The 22,397-nt window shown below is 37.3% G+C and overlaps 1 long non-coding RNA gene across 1 annotated transcript; it reads left to right on the plus strand.

Moving 5' to 3' along the window:
* The first annotated feature begins 934 nt into the window (after positions 1-934).
* On the plus strand, positions 935-20,972 carry LOC147356983 (uncharacterized). Its single transcript, XR_015143849.1, has 2 exons — positions 935-1,043; positions 19,419-20,972. It is a non-coding gene; the product is annotated as an uncharacterized LOC147356983 (long non-coding RNA).
* The last annotated feature ends 1,425 nt before the right edge of the window (positions 20,973-22,397 follow it).

The raw sequence follows: 22,397 nt of genomic DNA on the forward strand, positions 1-22,397 counted from the left end.
AGTTTGTTCAGCTGTTGGGAAGGTCTTGAGTCTTCTTTGTTAGCCACACTGCCCCTGGGTTTCAACTGTGGTTTTATTTCCACCTCTGCATATGGGTCATCCACTGGGGTTTGCTCCTGAGGCTGCCCTGGAGGACTTGGGTTTGCCGCGGTGAGGGCCAGGTGTGGAGGTGGTGCAGCTGTTTGGGTCGTAGGGGTTCTGGCAGCGCCAGTTACTTAGGGGAGTTGACGGATAGGGCAGCAGGAAATACAGAAGGGTATGGCAACCAGTATTGGCCAATACACTTCTGTATTCTTGCTTGGAGAACCCCTCTGACACAGAAGCTTGGCAGGCCACAGTCCACAGGGTCCCAAATATCTGGACACGACTGAGGCAACCCTGCATTTATAGGTGCAAGACTTCTTTTTCCTGTGGCTGCTCTGCCCCAGTGAGCATGAAGGGGGGGTAGTTGTTTGGCTTGCGGGGACGCTGGTGGTGCCAAGTGTGCAGGGACACAGACTTCCTCCACCATAGGAATTATGGCCCTCTCAGTCATTTTCTGAGCCTCTTGTAGCTGGTGGTCAGAATTCCTCTTTGGCCAGTCTTTCTCCACTGCTCTGCCCATTCAGGCACTTAGAGGGCTCCCTTGCTTGGAGTCCATCTCTATTGCTCAGTGCGTCAGGCACATAGAGGGGTCCCTCTGGCTGAGGTCCTACTCTGTAGATCAGTGCATCAGGCACTTAAAGGGGCACGCTGGGTGGGGTCTTACTCTGTAGTTCAGTGTATCAGGTGTTTGATGGGCCAGCTTCTCTATTGTTCAGCTGCCAATGCTGGCATGTGGGGAGAGAGGAGCTATGGTGATGGCTCCACTCCCTTTGCATGACTCAACCATATCGCCTTGTTTCTATGGCTGCCTGGCTTTCCTCCACAGGTATTTCCCAACACAGTCTCCTCCCTCACATCCCCGCAATCCATTTCTCCACAGTTAACAGCAGCCCTCCATGATCCCTAAACTCCAGCTCCCAGCCACTGCGCCTTCTAAGGAAGCTGAGTTCCTGTCCAGGGTATGTATAACTGTGGCAAGGACTGTCTGATTCTCATTCCATTTAGGCTGTCACAGATCAGCTGTTTGACTCTGTCTTAAATGTTTCTCCTCTGACTCAGACAGTTGCCCCAGTGTGGGAATAGGGCCCCTGCTTCAGTTCCCCCACATACCAAGGGTAGGTCCAGTCCTACTAACACTCCTGTTTTCCCCCTAGTTCCTTGGTCTTACCGAGTTTTGCGTGGTTCTATACATTCTTTTCCACTGGTCAGGCATTTCTGTGTGCTCTCAGCTGGTGTTCTGCATGCACTTCTGTGTCTAAAGGTGTATTCCTGATGTATCCATGGAGAGAGATATATTCCATGTCCAACTACTCCTCCGCCATCTTGTTCTATAATCTCCTTCTATAATCTACTTTTATCTCTTGGCTATCTCTCAAAGTTTTGGCTCAAATCTTCCCTTCTCAACAACTGCTTTATTTAAAGATGTCAAATATTTGCCAAATGATGTCAAATACTTCTTATCCTCTGTGCTTTATTATTTTTCCCCCCTTTATGCCCATAACAATTTCCCTTTCTAGCATACTAAATAATTTATTCACTTATACCACTTTAACTTCAGTACCTAATATTCTTGCCTGAATATATCTTGAGAATATATTCCTGACCTCTGACACACTGCTTCAGAAAAATCCTGTCCTCTGGGATGGTACCCAAGAGAGCAGTTGAATCATCTAAGCATCAGGCAGAATTAAAGGATAACTTGCTTGCACTGGAAAATAATGAAATGACTCAGTTATTAGGATAATCACTAAAATGTTTCTACATTGAGCTGTAAAAACTAAAACAGGAATAAAAAATAGTAATTAAAAAATGTGTGCTGCATAGAAAATAAGAGTAGAAGGATATGAAGTTTTTAATTACCAAGTTAACTTTATAAGCCTAAACTATTGGACAGAGGCTTGTAATTGTCTGTTTGCATATAGCTATTCCAAAGATATACAATTGCTTAAAGAAATAATATTCCTGCTAAATGATTAACTGCATTTTCTATACTGAAAATGAAACTGTGAGTAATAAATGACATAAAAATGGAGAATTTTAAAAAATACTATCAATCTAAGGGCAAAAGTACCTTTCTCTTTGAAATATGCCAAGGTAAATCTGAGTACCAAAGAACTGATGCTTTTGAATTGTGGTGCTGGAGAAAACTCTTGGGAGTCCCTTGGACAGCAAGGAGATCAAACCACTCAGTTCTAAATGAACTCAACCTTGCTTGGCTTATCTCACTCATTATGATATTTTCTAGGTCCACCCATATGCTAGGTACAAATAGCAGTGTTTCATTCTTTTATGACTGAGTAGTATTCCATTGTATATATGTACCACATCTTATTTATCCATTTGTCTGTCAACGAGCATTTAGGTTGATTCCATGTCTTGGCTATTGAAAATAGTGGTGAGATGAACATTGGGGTGCATGTGTCTTTTCAAATTATAGTTCCATCCGTATATATGCCCACTCCTGGGATTGAAGGATCATATGGTAATTTTATTTTTAATTTTTTAAGGAACTTCCATACTGTTTTCCATAGTGGCTATGCCAATTTACACTTCCACCAACAGTGTGGGAGAGTTCCTTCTTCTCCACAACCTCTCCAGCATTTATCATTTGTAAACATTTTGATGAGGGCCATTCTGACTGGTGTGAGGTGATACCTCATTGTAGTTTTGATTTGCATTTCTCTAACTGGTGATGTTGAGCATTTTTTTCATGTGCCTTTTGGCTTGTATGTCTTATTTGGAGGAATGTCTTTTGAGATCTTCTATTTTTTTTATTGGGTTGTTTATTTGTTTTGATATTGAGCTGCATGAGTTGTTTGTAAATTTTGGAGATTAATCCCTTGTCAGTCACATCACTTGCAAACATGTTTTTCCCATTCTGTGTGTTGTGTTTTCATTTTTTGTGTGTTTTTCTTTGCTGTGCAAAAGCTTCTGAGTTTAATGAGGTCCCATTTGTTTATCTTTGGTTTTATTTCCATTACTTTAAAAGACAGATTGAAAAAAAAATTGCTGTGATTTATGTCAAAGTGTGTTCTGCCTATGTTTTATTCTAAGAGGTTTTAGAATATACAGTTTTACATTTAGGTCTTTAATTCATCCTGAGTTTATTTTTTGTTGTGGTGTTAGAGCATGTTCTAATTTCTTTCTTTTACAAGTAGCTATCTGGTTTTCCCATCAATCCTATTAAAGGGACTGTCTTTTCTCCATTGTAGTGTCTTGCCTTCTTTATCATTGATGAATTGACCATGCTGCTGCTAAGTCACTTCAGTCGTGTCCAACTTTGTGTGACCCCATAGATGGTAGCCCACCAGGCTCCCCTGTCCTTGGGATTCTCTAGGAAAGAACATTGGAGTGGGTTGCCGTTTCCTTCTCCAGTGCATGAAAGTGAAAAGTAAAAGGGAAGTCGCTCAGTCGTGTCCAACTCTTAGTGACCCCATGGACTGCAGCCTACCAGGCTCCTCCATCCATGGGATTTTCCACTCAAGAGTACTGGAGTGGGGTGCCATCGCCTTCTCTGGAATTGACCATATATGTGTACATTTAATTCTGCACTTTCTACCCCATTATATTGATCTCTATGTCTGATTTTGTGCCATTACCATACTGTTTTGATTTATGTAGTTTTGCAGTATAGTCTGTATTCAGGGAGCCTGATTCCTCTGGCTCCTCTGGCATCTTTCTCAAGATGGCTTTGCTCTTTGGGGTCTTTTATGTTTCCATACATACTTTTTTTGTTGTTGTTGTAGTTCTCTGAAAGATGCCATTGGCAATTTGATAGCAATTGCATTGAATTTGCAGATTGCCTTGGGTAGGATAGTCATTTTGACAATATTGATTCTTTAAATCCAAGAACACAGTATATTTCCATTTGTGTCCTAAATGTAACTTATTTGAAAATGGTTTTTGCAGAAGTAAGTGAGATGTAAGTTAAGATGAGTTTATATGGACTAGAGACTTTCCTGTTAGCTCAGTCAGTAAAAAAATCCTCCTGCAATGCAGGAGATCAGGATTAGGCATATCCTGAATTCAATATGACTGGTTTCTTTACAAGAAGACAAGGGACAAAGAAACAGATTAAAAAAAAAAAAAAAAAAAAAACACGGGGAAGAAGTCCATTAAATAACAGAAGTAGAGCTTGGAGTGATGTATATATAAGCCAAGGGATATCAAGGATTCCTGGCAACACAAAAATTTGTGAGAAAAATGGAGCTGACTGCCCCCTAGTTATTACTGATAAAGTTTAAGATGTGCATTAATGGTAAAATATGTGTATATTTTGCTTGAAATGATAAAATTGTCTCCATGAAGACACACTGGGTCAGAAATATAGTTGTGCATTTATTTACTGTACAAGGTATCACATTTAACAGCCACCATTCATACCAGGGCATTATTGATTATTTTATTTAAAATGATGATTTTCCAAATGATGTAAGTAAATGTCCTCAGTAATTGGTTGTTTTTGCTGGTCTTGTCTTTTTGTTTGTTTGTTTAATTTTAATTTCATAAGATTCTCTATGACCTAGGAATAGCTTCAGATACTTGATGTGCTTAGACTCCTACATAAAAATTACCACATAAATATTTCTGATGTGAAAACAGCTGATCCTTTCATTTATTCTCTAACCTCTATGATATAAAAGTGCTGTATCTGGATCTTTTGAATCCTTTCAACATTTAATTAGGGGAATCATGTAGACTGTAAATTATGACTATTTAGTTGTCTCAGGCCATACAAGTTTCATGATAAAGAAAACACAATATAGTTACATTTTCATGATGCTGTACAAGGGTACTATAAAAATAAGACATGGGAGTTTTGTAGAATAACATAAAATTAATAGAAAAAATTTCGATATATTTTTGGGCATAGTTATTTTCTTTTAACTGAATTATATTCAAGAGAGCAAGATGTTAAAATGTAACATAGTTAAAAGACTGCATACATCTTATTTTCTTAAGTTTTCTTAAAAATTGTAATGACATTGAAACATGTATAATATCATATATGAAATGAGTCGCCAGTCCAGGTTCGATGCATGATACTGGATGCTTGGGGCTGGTGCACTGGGACGACCCAGAGGGATGTTACAGGGAGAGAGGAGGGAGGAGGGTTCAGGATGGGGAACACGTGTATACCTGTGGTGGATTCATGTTGATATATGGCAAAACCAATACAATATTGTAAAGTTAAAAAATAAAAAAAATAAAAAGTAAAAAAAAATAATAATAATTTTAAAAAATTGATATACCATCATCACTGGCTTATGTCTTAATGAAGACGTATTTTGTTAAGCTCAAAAATAAAATAATTTTAATAATTTAGAAATATTGCTCCTGGTTATATTTTTCCTAACACAAAAGTTAAATCTTCTTTGATAATAGTAATAGAGATAAATGCTACAGTTAGTAAAGTTATTAAACAATTACTTGATATTTAGCAAGTCTTAAATATCAAGATTAAAGAACAGGAGAGTTTATTGTATATTGCAAACATATGTCTATATAATAAGAAAGCAAATCAATCCTACCCACATATAACCATAATTTCAATGCATTTTGCACTTTGGGAAGTGGGTAAATTAAAAGTCCTTTTTTATGTGACACTTATTTTCTAAGGCATCAACTCAAAGATTATCTATAACAATTTATTTGGAAATTTTGTTGTTCTTTTTGATGTAATTACTTTGTAGGAATATAGAGTACCTAGTGTTAAACACGGAGAAGGCAATGGAAACCCACTTCAGTGCTCTGGCCTGGAAAATCCCATGGACAGAAGAGCCTGGTGGGCTGTACAGACCATGGGGTCGCTAAGAGTCAGATACAACTGAGCGACTTCGCTTTCACTTTTCACTTTTATGCATTGGAGAAGGAAATGGCAACCCACTCCAGTGTTCTTGCCTGGAGAATCCCAGGGATGGGGGAGCCTGGTGGGCTGCTGTCTATGGGGTCGCACAGAGTCGAACATGACTGAAGCGACTTGGCAGTAGCAGCAGCAGCAGTATTAAACATATCGTGTTTAGATAAGAAATTTTCTGCTTTATAATATGTTGAATGAGTCATTTGCCAGCTAGTACACTAGAAGTATTTTCACTCAAACTCCACAATTTAATTTGTATTCTGCTCACTCTTTCCACAGACTCCTGAATAAATTTTGAGAACAAGAAAAAACGAAAACAATCTTCCCTTCATAGAGTTAAAGATGGTTAAATTCTTAAGAGAAATAACAAAGCTCTTGAGACTAAAAAAAATCTGCTGAAAGGAAACTTGTCAAACTGTTGGAAAGTTAAAACAAATGAATGGGCAGCAAGTATAGCTATGTTGGGCAAAGGGAAAACATACACAAAGTGCATTTGCACCGATGATCAATGGCTAAATGTTATACACATACTATGTATTTTTTTCAAAATCTATCATGCACACACAAAGACAATATTTTTCCATCACAGTAAATATAGTCAATGTTTATTGAGAAATTTTAGAAAAGGCAGAGGAACCAGAGATCAAATTGCCAACAACCACTGGATCATCGAAAAAGCAAGAGAGTTCCAGAAAAAACATCTATTTCTGCTTTATTGACTATGCCAAAGCCTTTGACTGGGTGGATCACAATAAACTGTAGAAAATTCTGAAAGAGATGGGAATACCAGACCACCTGACCTGCCTCTTGAGAAACCTGTATGCAGATCAGGAAGCAACAGTTAGAACTGGACATGGAACAACAGACTGGTTCCAAATCAGGAAAGGCGCACATCAAGGCTGTATATTGTCACCCTGTTTATTTAACTTATATGCAGAGTACATCATGAGAAACGCTGGACTGGAAGAAGCACAAGCTGGCATCAAGATTGCCAGGAGAAATATCAATAACCTCAGATATGCAGATGACACCACCCTCATGGCAGAAAGTGAAGAGGAACTAAAAAGCCTCTTGATGAAAGTGAAAGTGGTGAGTGAAAAAGTTGGCTTAAAGCTCAACATTCAGAAAACGAAGATCATGGCATCTGGTCCCATCACTTCATGGGAAATAGATGAGGAAACAGTGGACACAGTGTCAGACTTTATTTTGGGAGGCTCCAAAATCAATGAAGATGGTGATTGCAGCCATGAATTAAAAGACTCTTACCCCTTGGAAGGAAAATTATGACCAAACTAGACAGCATATTCAAAAGCAGAGACATTACTTTGCCAACAAAGGTCCGTCTAGTCAAGGCATTGGTTTTTTCTATGGTCATGTACGGATGTGAGAGTTGGACTGTGAAGAAAGCTGAGCACTGAAGAATTGATGCTTTTGAACTGTGGTGTTAGAGAAGACTCTTGAGAGTCCCTTAAACTGCAAGGAAACCCAACTAGTCCATTCTAAAGGAGATCAGTCCTGGGTGTTCATTGGAAGCACAGATGCTAAAGCTGAAACTCCAGTATTTTGGTCACCTCATGGGAAGAGTTGACTCATTGGAAAAGACTCTGATGTTGGGAGGGATTGGAGGCAGGAGGAAATGGGGACAACAGAGGATCAGATGGCTGGATGGCATCACCGACTCGATGGACGTGAGTTTGAGTGAACGCCAGGAGTTGGTGATGGACAGGGAGGCCTGGCATGCTGCAATTCATGGAGTCTCAAAGAGTCAGACACGACTGAACGACTGAACTGAACTGATTGAGAAATTGCTATACTTTCACTTTTATGAAGTCAGTACTTTTCCCCCATAAGGCATAATGTGATTAAATAAATTACCCAAAAGCAATTATTCTTAACAGTACACTTGTGGCACTTCCCTGGTGATCCAATGGTTAAGGCTTTGTTTTCCAATGCAGGGGATGCATGTTAGGTCTCTGGTCAGGGAGCTAAGATACCACATGATTCTAGAGCATAAACAATAGAAGCAGTACTGTAACAAATTCAATAAATATTTTAAAAATGTACATATTAAAAAAATCTTTGAAAAAGAGTGCATTTGTATGACAAACATTTTATAATTTCACTTGCTGTTGTACCACATTGTAATACAGCAGAATGCTGCCATGTTGCTAAAAATAAAAATAAATAACACAATGAAAGAAAATAGGATATATATACAATAGGAACTCTCTATGTTATCTGAGCAATGGCATGAAAGTTTTGATGGTTTTAAGTATACTGTTAGAATTAATAATAACTGAATTCTAATTATTTAGTAAAATTGTTTTCTTTTTTTTTTTGTTTGGTCGTTAAGTCATGTCTAACTCTTTGAGACCTCATGGACTATAGAATACCAGGCTCCTCTGTCCTCCACTATCTCCCAGAGTTTGCTCAAATTCATGTATGTTGAGTTGGTGATACTATGTAACCGTCTCATCTTCTGCTGCACCCTTCTCCTTTGCCTTCAATCTTTCCCAGCATCATGTCTTTCCCAAACTTTCCCAATCAGTCAGCTCTTCACATCAGATGACCAAAATATTGGAGCTTCAGCTTCAGCATCACTCCTTCCAATGAATATTCAGTGTTGATTTCCTTTAGGATTGACTAGTTTGATTTCCTTGGAGTCCAAGGGATTCTCAAGAGCCTTCTCCAACACCACTGTTCAGAAGGATCAATTCTTGGGCACTCAGCTTCCTTTACTGTCCAACTCTCACATTCATGCGTGACTATTGGAAAAACCATAGCTATGCCCAGATGCACCTTTGTTGGCAAAGTGGTGTCTTTACTTTTTAATGCTGTGTCTAAGTTTCTCAGGGCATTCTTTCCAAGAAGCAAGCATTTTTTAATTTCATGGCTACAGTCACTAGCTGCAGTGATTTGGAAGAAAATAAAATATGTCACTGCTTCCTCTTTTTCCCTTCCTACTTGCCATGAAGTGATGGGACTGGATGCAGTGATCTTTGTTTTTCAATGTTGAATTTCAAGCCAAATCACAAAAATTAATTAAAGTTTATTCTTTACAATAAGATTAAATAGTAGGATCTAGCAAATATACAATTACCACTCAGGTTTCTGAATTAACAATTAATCATACCAATTTCAAAGCAAATCCTAGCCAATCAAGAAAAAAAAAGGACATTTCAAATTATTTTGGCTATATATAAATAAATTAATATAAAACCTTTGAGGATTTTACACAATGGCAAGATACATGCATACCTTTAAAGTTCTTTTTTAATGACTTCTGTTTGCAAAATTACTTTAGACTCGGTTGTAATTGTAGACTTAGTCTTAAGCCTATAGGAAACAATTTTGCATGCATTTTCTTTATTTCTTTGCCTACAAAATCAGCTATACTTATTGAGTATAACAGTTTTGAGCTGGGCATTATTGTAGGGAGTAGAGGTCTAGTGGGAAATGAAAGCTATGGCCCTAATGGCAGACATGAAATTCCATGATGCACAAAACTCACACATACAATATCCAACATCGTTCATACTGATAAATACTATGGAAAGGATAAAGCAGATAAGAAAGTCTATGTGTGTGTGTGGGTATGTGTATGTGTGTGTGCAGTTATATATGTTTGTGGTTGTTGGAGTGGGTACTTGGAGTCTTAAATAGAATGGTGGGAAAAATCTTACCAAGAATACTGTATTTTAAATTTTGCAAAATTAGAATTTTGTATCTCCAACACACAAAAAAAGTTGTTTTCCATGCTGCCTGAAGTCTTTAAGACCATAAACGCATGATTTGAGTTGTAGTCTAACATAACATATTTATTGAGCTTAACAGATTGAGATGCTAAGGAGATCTCCATCTTCTTACTATCAGAAGTCACACTAAGATTGCATCATCTCTCTTTTTATAAGTGCAGGTTTCTTAGAAAAAACTAAGAGGTCAAAAATTCAAAAAAAACTTCAGCTACTGAAATGATTCTTCATGTTCATCTTCAAAAGAGTTGTCCAATTTAAAAAACTAATTTACTGACAGGATATAAACTCCATTTCACAATATCCTCAACTATATTTAGTACAATAATCTCTATACTACTAGAAGATATTGAAATGGTACCTATTTTAGTATGTGTTTTTCTAATAGAAAGCTTGAAATTTTCTACATGTATTTTCTTATATAAAATTCTGATTTTGAAATTTGATAAACTATTTTAAGTAAATTTTAGCTTTTAAATATTTTAATTAAAAATATGTGCTATTTTAAAGACACTAAGCCATATACATATACATATATATATATATATATATATAAAACTGTTTCTCTTAAGAAAGGAGAGGATAATTTTAAATTTTACAGCATTTTAAATTTTAGAAACTCCTGTCATTATCCATCTCCTTTACAGTGTTTTTCACTGTTCTGAAACATGGAAAAAACTTTTGTCTCCAGAGATCTCTTAGGTAACTGGATTTCCCTTCCCTGGGTTTTCTTGTGTTATCACCATTGGGTGTTGTCTACATATAATTCCTCTGGAAGTTTGAAACAAGATGGACGTCTAGTGATTTCTCTTATGTGATTGCTCATCAGACCTCAAAACACCATTTTGTGATGATGCATAAATTTTTCAGCCAATAATTCTAATTTTATTTTTGATTTTGACCTTTCTCACTAAAATATGAGGCCAGGATGATCAGAAAATGGGCTCAGAAAAAAAATCACTAAAATTATTTGAGCAAATACCCTGCAATTTGAGTAGTTTTCATAATTTATTATTCTCTTCAACTTTCTTATTTCATATCTAATCACCAAATTATTTTTGATAATACTTCTCGATTTCACTCTCCTTCCTACATTTGTCTTATATGTCAATTATGCATCATTAATTTCCTTATAAAGTTTTATTTTTAAATGTGTTTGCTATCAAAATGAAATGATAACTTTTCACTATGCAATTCACAGATGTACACATTCAGATTTAAAAGTGCCTCAAAGATTTTAATTCAATAACATGGTTGATTTGTTTCCCCCAAAAGAATGCTTTTATGATATCCTATTGTTAGGCAATATTCCTACACTGATAAATAAAAAAAATTGAAAACAGGAAGAATACTTAAATCAATTAATTACATATTTATATTTAATAGCTTATGATCAAATAAGTTCTCAAATATGTAGATGATAAAAAAAAATCTCTCTCCAAAGAGTTTTATATAGAGTTGAGGAATGAAAATAGACTGTAAATGCAATACCTTTATTAAATTATAATAACAATATAAGGTGAGCTGCCTTGTGAAGGAAACAATTACTTGATCAGCATTTTTCCTAAACAAGAATAAGCCTTAAACTACCACTGACCTGTTATGCAGTCACATTTAGTTATTTGCCTTTAATCTACATGGCATTACTCATCTCTTTATCAATCTGTCTTTAGGAATTATCACACATAACCTTTGGCATCTATATAGTATTAAATAAGAGAGTCTAAATAGAAACCAGATTATTACTCATCCATCACCATGTTCGTCATCTAATTTGAGTATGTGAATATGGACATACCTGCAGAAAGAATTAGAACACTGAAACGTCACATTGTCTTCTTAAAATTCTCTAAAAATAAAGATATATTGATATATTTCAAAAAAAAAAAAAGGAGAAAACACCCTCTGAATTAATTTTTGTTTACTGTTACCTTAATTCAAGTTAACACTGTGAGATCATCTGCCAACTGAGCTCAGGATTGGAAGGAAAGATAGCTGTAACTGGTAAATCAGAAGGATAAAGTGTAATTGTAGACATAATTTCAGGAAAGATCAAAGAACTTTCAAAAGAGCAAGCCTCAATGAACAGCTAGTGAAGACTGACAGGACAAAGGTGGTCCCCTTAGAATAAGTGAGATTATTGCAGGGTCGTAAAGTGTAATATCTCTGATGGAAGTTTAATGGAAACCTCATTGCCTAATTTAATAATGGAACTTTATTGTTAGCTGAGGTGTCCTTTAAAACGTTATGCCTATATATTTCCAATTATGTTAATTCGAACTTGCGTCTCTGTTTCTTGAACTTTCTCAGTCTGTGTGACAAAGAAGAAGGCTGTCTGAGTTTGAAGATAATACAACCTCATTTTCCAGAATAGTTTAAATTTAAAAATAGCTTTCTTCTGTTTTTGAAAACACAATTAAGGAAGTTTTAAGACATTCTTAAAAGTGTTGGTGATTCATGGTAGATGGAAGTTAAGTCAGGAATGACATTCTTTTCTTTCCAGTTTCATTTTGTGTTCTTTTGTGCAGTTGCTGTTTGTTTACAATATGCAAAGGGAACTATGTAACTTAATGCCCAAAGTGTTTTAACCTGTATTTTTATATAGTTGTATAAGTGGTATTGAAGATAAACAGTGAAAGAGAAGACCAGCTCAGATAAACATAAAAAAGATTTGCATGTTGCAATAAAGAATGAGTTTTCACTGTTGTAAGTTGACAAATATATGTCAGTGAAGATCTACATATTCTAAAAGGCAACATTGCTTTATCAGTGAAAACCCAGGGCCTTAGCTTCTGACAGGTCTGCTAGCAAACTTCAGCATTTTCACTTGACAATTTGTGCTTACAGTTGACTGCTATAAATTTTTTAGACTACACTACTCATGTGTAAAATAGGGCTATTGATGCCTCCTAGACAGAGTATTAATGTGCTGTCATATTAATATTATATTGACAGCACACTGTAGATGTTCAATTGATGAGAAGAATCAATGTTATTAAATATTGCTTCAATGTCCTATGAAAGGTAATATTTACTATTTAGAAAAACGTAGTTGATGGCATTCAAAAATCTCTTTCCATTCATATGTAAAATGTGTCATTATTAAGAAAGTATTCCAATTTATTATCCTTAATTTTGTGTGCTGATAATTAAAATTAATTATGCTATTAAGCTACTAGTATTTTCTAAAAGGAACTGTACTATATACTGGATGATTATGAACATGGAGGCTGACTTCCATGCTCTCTAGGATAGAGTAATATAATTAGAGAGACTGAAACATGGAAATAAACAAATGACTAAGAGATCATGAAGAAGAGATTAGATGAATTGGGACCTAGAATCAGAGCATTAAAGATGAGCAAATCGTATTTGGATTGGAATGGTAAGAACCAGACTTTTTGATATGACCAAGGATATGATAATTCTAGACATATTCAACATAATGTATCTTATGGACTTACAAAACCCTCCTTTCAGGGAATTCCCTGGTGGACCTGTAGTTAGGACCCCTCACATACACTCATGTGGGCCCATTTTCAAACCCCAGTAGGGGAACTTAAGATCCCTGCAAGATAGGCAGCATAACCAAAGAAAAACCCTACATTTCATAATTTACACACATCAGTGTGATTTATTTACAAATGTACATAAAAACAAACAAAATACATTTGCTTCAAAAGTATTTGTATCTGTTATGTCTGTTTGCCCATGACATGTAGTGACTTTCCCTTGTAGATAAAATCCTATATGATATTAATGCTGGAAAACACAAGCAAAAGAGAAAGATTAATACAGTGTCTATAGTTGACAGTTGTTTCTGTGTTTACATACCATAAGTCATCTGTGAAACTCATGAGTATTCTTTTCTATGTCATGTCACATATATATGTCATTTTGTATGGAGGCTTAAAAATTTTTTTTCCCAATAAACAATAAATAATTGTGGTGCTGGAGAAGACTCTTGAGAGTCCCTTGGATTGCAAGGACATCAAACTAGTCAATCCTAAAGGAAATAGTCCCTGATTATTCATTGGAAAAGACCCTGATGTTGGGAAAGATTGAGGGCAGGAGGAGAAGGGGATGGCAGAGAGTGAGATGGTTGGATGGCAGTACTGACTCCGTGGACCTGAATCTGAGCAAACTGCTTCAGGAGATGGTGAAGGACAGGGAAGTCTGGCAAGCTGCAGTCCATAGGGTCTAGAGATAATTTAGCAACTAAAAACAATAAACAAGAACATTTGAGAACTAAGAGACATCAAAATGACCATAGGTCAAAGAACAGGACCCCTAACAAGTCATGTGGTGCAACTGTGATTTTGTTTTACAGGTGGCATTTACAATGTTAACATTAGAATGACAAGAACCTCTTTGGACAACAGAGAAAAATGGCATAACAAGCTATTCCGTGACAGGGATTTAGGCTCTAGAATGTGAACTAGTACCTTTCTTCAATATAATTTATAACAAAATCTGATTTTATTTGTGATAATAAAGAAAAATATCCAGCAATAGTTGCTAAGGTTTTGGGAACATAATTTATAGATTATACCCAGCAGGTAATAATCTTCTTTATACAATCTGCTGTAATAAACTGGTGGATTAATAAGGGTTAAGTATAAACAAGCCAATGTTAATTAAATTTGATTCATAACATACCTGTAATATTTGAGGTGGCTATTTAACTTCAAAATAGTTAAAACTAAATACAATTATATGTTAATGTTTAGAATTATTGTGAAGTTTTTCTAGGTAATGCATTTATATATGGGCCTTCCTTGATGCCACAGATGGTAAAAAATTCTGCCTGCAATACAGGAGACACAGGTTTGATCCCTGAGTCAGGAAGGTTCCCTTGAGAAGGGAATGGCCACCCAATCCAATATCCTTGCCTGGAGAATTCCATGGACAAAGGAGCGTGGCAGGCTACAGTTCACAAGTTTGCAGAGTTGGACAAGACTGAGCAACTAACATACACGCATTTACATACATACATAGAATTGGCATTTATATAGGCCTAACAATTTAATTCTTTGACATATTTTTAAGAGTAAACCTTTTGTCAAATATAACTCATATAAAATCTTCTGGATGGTGTAATGGGGATATATAATGCAATTGAGAAAAGGAAAAGCAAACACAACTGAGATTAGAAATTCTCAAAGCTTCTCAGAAAATGAGGAGGAGAAAATTTTGTCTCTCTGATAATTAGTAACTAATCAATACAAAACAAACAAACAACAACAAGAAAAACATCCAGACGTAGTATTTTAAAGCAGCTGAATGTTCATTTTTGTTTGTGTCTGCTGATAGCTATGTAAATTAAGTCCTTTGTTGATCAGTGCTACTGAACAATATATGAGGTCACATGGCTAAAAGCCCCAAACTCTCTTTAAATCATTTCAAAACTATTAATTCTTTGAAGCTTGTTATATATGTTACTTTTTTAAACCACATGTGTGTGTGTCTGTGTCTTCATGTCATGTATATGTGAGAAAGAGAAAGAGATTAATTGTAAATAGTATTGATAGTACTGCCCTAAATCACTCTTTATTTCAATATCCTGTACAGAACACTTGAGACTGGATTTACATCCCACCTCTTGACTTTGACCTCACTCCTGTGACTTGCTTTATCCAGCAGTTTATTAGCACACAGGACACAAGCATGATCATTAGGTAGACATTCTCTTTTGGCTTCTATCAGTTCAGTTCAGTTCAGTATCACAGTCGTGTCTGACTCTTTATGACCCCGTGGACCACACAACACCAGGCTTCCTTGTCCATCACCAACTCCTGGAGTTTACCCAAACTCATGTCCATTGAGTGGGTGATGCCATCCAACCATCTCATCCTCTGTTTTCTCCTTCTCCTCTTGCCCTCAGTCTTTCCCAGCATCATGATCTTTTCAAACTAGTCAGCTCTTTGCATTCAATTGAATTCAGTAGCTCAGTCCTGTCCGACTCTGCGACCCCATGCTAAGTATTGGAGTTTCAGATTCAACATAAGTCCTGCCAACAAACATTCAGGACTGCTCTTCTCTAGGATGCAGTATTGGATCTCTGTGCAGTCCAAGGGACTCTCAAGAGTCTTCTCCAACACCACAGATCAAAAGCATCAATTCTTTGGGGCTCAACTTTTTTTACAGTCCAACTCTTACATCCATACATGACTACTGGAAAAACCATAACTTTGACTAGATGGACCTTTGTTGGTAAAGTAATGTCTCTGCTTTTTAATATGCTAAGTTAGTTGTAACTTTCCTTCCAAGGAGTAAGTGTCTTTTAATTTCATGGTTGCAGTCACTATCTGCAGTGATTTTGGAACCCAAAAATTAAAGTCTGCCACTGTTTCCACTGCTTCCCCATCTATTTGCCATGAAGTGATGGGACCATATGCCATGATCTTAGTTTTCTGAATGTTGAGCTTTAAGCCAACTTTTTCACTGTCCTCTTTCACTTTTATCAAGAGGCTTTTTAGTTCTTCTTCACTTTCTGCCATAAGGTGGTGTCATCTGCATTTCTGAGGTTATTGATATTTCTCCCAGAAATCTTGATTCCAGCTTGTGCTTCATCCAACCCAGCATTTCTCATGATGAACTCTGTATATGAGATAAATAAGCAGAGTGCCAATATACAGCCTTGATGTACTCCTTTCCCAATTTGGAACCAGTCTGTTGTTCTTTGTCCAGTTCTAAGTTGCTTCCTGATCTGCATACAGGTTTCTCAAGAGGCAGGTCAGGTGGTCTGGTATTTCCACCTCTTCAAGAATTTTCCACAGTTTATTGTAATCCACAGTCAAAGGCTTTGGCATAGTCAATGATGCAGAAGTAGATGTTTTTCTGGAATTCTCTTGCTTTTTTGATGATCCAGTGGATGTTGGCAACTTGATCTCTGGTTACTTTGCCTTTGCTAAAACCAGCTTGAACATCCTGAAGTTCACAACTTTCGTATTGCTGAAGCCTGGCTTGGAGAATTTTGAGCATTACTTTACTAGCCTGTGAGATGACTGCAATTGTGCGGTAGTTTGAGTATTCTTTGGCATTGCCTTTCTTTGGGATTGGAATGAAAACTGACCTTTTCCAGTCCTGTGGCCACTGATGAGTTTTCCAAATTTGCTGGCATACTGAGTGCCACACTTTCACAGTGTCATCTTTTAGGATTTGAAATAGCTCAACTGGAATTTCATCATGTCCACTAGCTTTGTTCGTAGTGCTGCTTCCTAAGGCCCACTTGACTTCACATTCCAGGATGTCTGGTTCTAGGTGACTGATCACACCATCGTGATTATCTGGGTCATGAATATCTTTTTTTGTACAGTTTTTCCATGTATTCTTGCCACCTCTTCTTAATATCTTCTGCTTCTGTTAGGTCCCTATCATTTCTGTCCTTTATTGAGCCCATCTTTGCATGAAATTGTTCCCTTGGTATCTCTAATTTTCTTGAAGAAATCTATACGCTTTCCCATTCTATTATTTTCCTCTATTTCTTTTCACTGATCACTGAGGAAGGCTTTCTTATCTCTTCTTGCTATTTATTCTTTGGAACTCTGCATTCAAATGGGTATATCTTTCCTTTTCTTCTTTGCTTTTTGCTTCTTTTTTTTTCACAGCCATTTGTAAGGCCTCCTCACACAGCCATTTTGGTTTTTTCATTTATTTTTCTTGTGGATGGTCTTGATCCCTGTCTCCTGTACAATGTCACAAACCTCCATCCATAGTTCATCAGACACTCTGTCTATCAAATCTAGTTCCTTAAATCTATTTGTCACTTCTACTTTATAATAAGGGATTAGATTTAGGTCATACATGAATAGTCTAGTGGTTTTCTCCACTTTCTTCAATTTCAGTCTGAATTTGGCAATAAGGAGTTCATAATCTGAGCCACAGTCAGCTCCCAGTCTTGCTTTTGCTGACTGTGTAGAGTTTCTCCATCTTTAGCTGCAAAGAATATAATCAATCTGATTTTGGTGTTGACTATCTGGTGATGTTCATGTGTAGTCTTCTCATTTGTTGTTGGATCAGGGTGTTTGCTATGACCAGTGTGTTCTCTTGGCAAAACTCTATTAGCCCTTGTCTTGCTTCATTCTGTTCCAAGGGCAAATTTGCCTGTTACTCCAGGCACTCCTGTGACTTCCTACTTTTGTATTCCAGTCCCCTATAATGAAAAGGACCTCTTTTTGGGGTGTTAGTTCTAAAAGGTCTTGTTCGTCATCACAAAACAGTTCAACTTTAGCTTCTTTAATGTTACTGGTAGGGGCATAGACTTGGATTGCTGTGATATTGAATGGTTTGCCTTGGAAATGAACAGAGATCATTCTTTCGTTTTTGAGATTGCATATATACTCATATATAATTTGAGATTAGCTTCTATACTCACCACAAAAAATTAAAGGCCACTTCAAGAAGAATATGATTCCTAAAATCCAAACTTGAATCTGAAACTAACCCGTAATCCCAAACACAAGCCAAAGGAGATATGTTAGCAAGATAGACAAAGGTACATTTGTTTGTTTTTTAGACAGTGTCTTATTACAGAGTATTACTATGTCCATATTTTACCAATGCATAAACAAATTTAATGCATATATACTTACATGCAAAAATCATTAAAAATGCAAATTATTTTTATATACTTTTTAAAATGGTTTTTTTGAGATTTAGTTCATATCACATACAGCTTAGCCAAATAAAGTCCCCCATTCAGTGTTTGTTGCATCTTCAAGTTGTGTACCTATTACCATAACCAATTCTAGATCATTTTAATCACCCCAAAGTCAACCTTATGTACGTTAGCAGTCCCTCTCCATTTCTCCCAGTCCCCAGTCCCAGTCTCTCTAAGTTCCCTTCAGTCTTAGAAACTATTAATCTACTCCAATTGCAATAGCAGGACTTCCTGGGTGGCACAGTGGTAAAAAATTTGCCTTCCAATGCAGTAGACACAAGAGACATGGATTCAATCTCTGGATCAGGAAGATTCCCTGAGGGAGGAAATGGAAACCTGCTCTGATATTCTTGCCAGGGAGGAGGCTGGTGGACTGGAGTCCATGGGGTCACAAAGAGTCAGACCTGACTGAGCAACTGAATACACAACAACAAAATTGCAACAGAAATTTAGGAATATCTTCCAAGAGATGTTGTTCAGAATACTTTTGCATTTATAAGAATTCAGATCAGGCCTCCTAAGGTTGTGCCACTTCTGAGACTTCTCCAGTGTTTAAGAATCTATGCTTCCAATGAAGGGGGTACAGGTTCCATCCCTGATCAGGTAACTAATACCCCTGATGTCACTAATACCCCTGGTGTAGCCAAAAAGAAATGTGCTGCCTTTGTATGTGGATTATTGTGAGCTATAGTCAACTGAAACCCTGTGGGTGCAAGAGAAACTACTTTTCTCTTAACTAATTAGAAAATTTTTAAATTAGGATTTTCCCCTAAAATACAGTTATTGTGGGAGAAAATTTTTTTTCTAAGTGTCCCCATCTGTATGGCTGGGCAAATGTCTAATGACCAATATCTCTTCTTTTTCTTACCTACCTGTGAATGAATGTCTTATGTATGTAGAATCCTTGTATGTATGAAATTAAGCTTGTTTTTTTCCCATTAATTTGTCTCATGTTGATCCAATTATTAGACCTGCTAAAATGCATTTATACTATGGTGAAAATTCTCACCCCCAACATGTTTAATCAGGTTTCTCTTTTTCTTTTTAACCCTCTATTTAGATATCATTCAGGACTGGAAAAGGTCAGTGTTCATTCCAATCCCAAAGAAAGGCAATGCCAAAGAATGCTCAAACTACTGCACAATTGCACTCATCTCACACGCTACTAAAGTGATACTTAAAATTCTCCAGGCCAGGCTTCAGCAATACATGAACTGTGAACATCCAGATGTTCAAGCTGGTTTTAGAAAAGGCAGAGGAACCAGAGATCAAATTGCCAACATCTGCTGGATCATGGAAAAAGCAAGAGAGTTCCGGAAAAACATCTATTTCTGCTTTATTGACTATGACAAAGCCTTTGACTGTGTGGATCACAATAAACTGTGGAAAATTCTGAAAGAGATGGGAATACCAGACCACCTGACCTGCCTCTTGAGAAACCTATATGCAGGTCAGGAAGCAACAGTTAGAACTGGACAAAGAACAACAGACTGGTTCCAAATCAGGAAAGGAGTACATCAAGGCTGCTTATTTAACTTATATGCAGAGTACATCATGAGAAACGCTGGACTGGAAGAAGCACAAGCTGGAATCAAGATTGCCAGGATAACCTCAGATATGCAGATGACACCACCCTTACAGCAGAAAGCAAAGAAGAACTAAAGAGCCTCTTGATGAAAGTGAAAGAGGAGCTTGAAAAAGTTGGCTTAAAGCTCAACATTCAGAAAACTAAGATCCTGGCATCCGGTCCCATCACTTCATGGCAAATAGATGAGGAAAACAGTGGCTGACCTTATTTTTCTGGGCTCCAAAATCACTGCAGATGGTGATTGCAGCCATGAAGTTAAAAAACACTTACTCCTTGGAAGGAAAGTTATGACCAACCTAGACAGCATATTAAAAAGCAGAGACATTACTTTGTCAACAGAGGTCCATTTAGTCAAGGCTATGGTTTTTCCTGTAGTCATGTATGGATGTGAGAGTTGGACTATAAAGAAAGCTGAGCACAGAAGACTTGATGCTTTTGAACTGTGGTGTTGGAGAAGACTCTTGAGAGTCCCTTGGACTGCAAGGAGATCCAACCAGTCCATTCTGAAGGAGATCAGTCCTGGGTGTTCATTGGAAGGACTGATGTTGAAGCTGAAACTCCAATATTTTGGCCACCTGATGCAAAGAGCTGACTCATTGGAAAAGACCCTGAGGCTGGGAAAGATTGTGGGCAGGAGGAGAAGGGGATGACAGAGGATGAGATGGTTGGATGGCATCTCCGACTCAATGGACATGCGTTTGGGTGGACTCCAGGAGTTGGTGATGGACAGAGAGGCCTGGTGTGCTGCAGTTCATCGGGTCGCAAAGAGTCAGACATGACTGAGGGACTGAACTGAACTGAACTGAACTTTTTCTTTTTAAACTTCTATTAAGATATCATTCAGATACTATAGAATTCAGACAGTTAAAACAAAAAATTTAATGATTTTTAGTATATTCACAGTTGTGCAACTATTATAATATAATTTAGATCATTCTCATTCTTCCAAAAAGAAATCATGTTCCTAACTGGCAGTCCGTATAGAGTAGCTTCTTCTGGATAGTTTATAAAAATATTGTCATGCAATATGTGTTATTTTGTGATTGTTTTTTATTTGGCATAATCTTTTCAAGGTCAACTACCAAGCAAAATTTTCCCTGCCTGATATGGTATACATAGAAATCAGTACAATGGGATTGATTTCTGAGAAAAGAAAAAGCTTTATTGCAAAGTCAATCATGAAGGAGACAGGAAGGAGTCAAAGCTCAGCCCTGTTTTCCTACCCTGGTGTTGGTCAAATTTCCATGACTCATTCGAAAATGGTTAGTATGCAGAGGCCCTAGTGCAGCCGGCTTCCATTAGAGGCCTTGTAACTTCTCTGTTTATCATAAAGTATGGGAAATGGGTAGCTTCCCTGGTGACTCAGTGCTAAAGAACCTGCCTGCCAATGCAGGAGATGCAGGTTCAACCCCTGGGCCAGGAAGAGCCCCTGGAGAAGGGAATGGCAATGCACTCCAGTATTCTTGTTTTGGAAATTCCATGAACAGAGGAACCTGGCAGGCTTCAGTCTATGGGCTACTCTCTTGCAAAGAGTTGGGCAAGACTTAGCAACTAAATGGGCTTCCCTTGACTCAGCTGGTAAAGAATCCACCTGCAATGCGAAATACCTGGGTTTGATCCCTGGTTGGGAAGATCCGCTGGAGAAGGGAAAGGCTACACACTCCAGTATTCTGGCCTAGAGAATTCCATGGACTGTAATTCCATGGACCCATGGGGTCTCAAAGAGTCAGACACGACTGAGAGACTTTCACTTTCACTTACACTTAGCGACTAAAGGACACCAGCAACAATGCAAGATGGGATTCAGTGTTGGATCTTCCCCGGTACTGGATTTGTGGCTTCCAAAAGGCTTCTATCATTTATGTTCTGGTCATGGCCCAATCCTGATTCTTTGGTTCTGCAGGAGGCTGGCGGGGGTTGGGGGAGTGGGGGTGGGGGATTGGAGTGGGATGGGAGGTTGCCATGGGGTGGGGGGGGGGTGGGACTTTGGTTCCAGGTGTCATTCGAGGCAAATTTTCTCCTCACTCATGCTTCAGCTACATGACTTAAGTTTTTGCTCTACTGTCTCTGAAAACGACTTACCTTGTTAGAAACAGATTAGAGCCAGTTTGGCTCTGGTTCTAAGATTTTGGATACAACGAAATTATTGCATGTATCATATATCATTGCTTTTCACTCCCCAGTAATATCCCATTGATTGTTTCTCCTTTTAATAGTTGATGAACATTTGAGTTCTTTGGACTTCTTTTTTAATATTAAGAAAAATGTTCATGTAACTGTTAGTCTATAGAATTTGTATGTGAGGATATGTTTTTATTTCTCTTAAGTAGATACCTGGGAATGGAACTGATGGGTTATGTGGCAATGCTGTTTAATCTTAAATTTTTTTTTAACTTTTAATTTTTTCAAGATTCCACACATATACTCATGGAACAATAGACTGGTTCAAAG

Source organism: Bos grunniens, chromosome 16 (assembly GCF_055505025.1).
Source record: "Bos grunniens cultivar Pamir isolate PY7600 chromosome 16, Bosgru_T2T1.0, whole genome shotgun sequence".
NCBI lineage: Eukaryota > Metazoa > Chordata > Mammalia > Artiodactyla > Bovidae > Bos > Bos grunniens.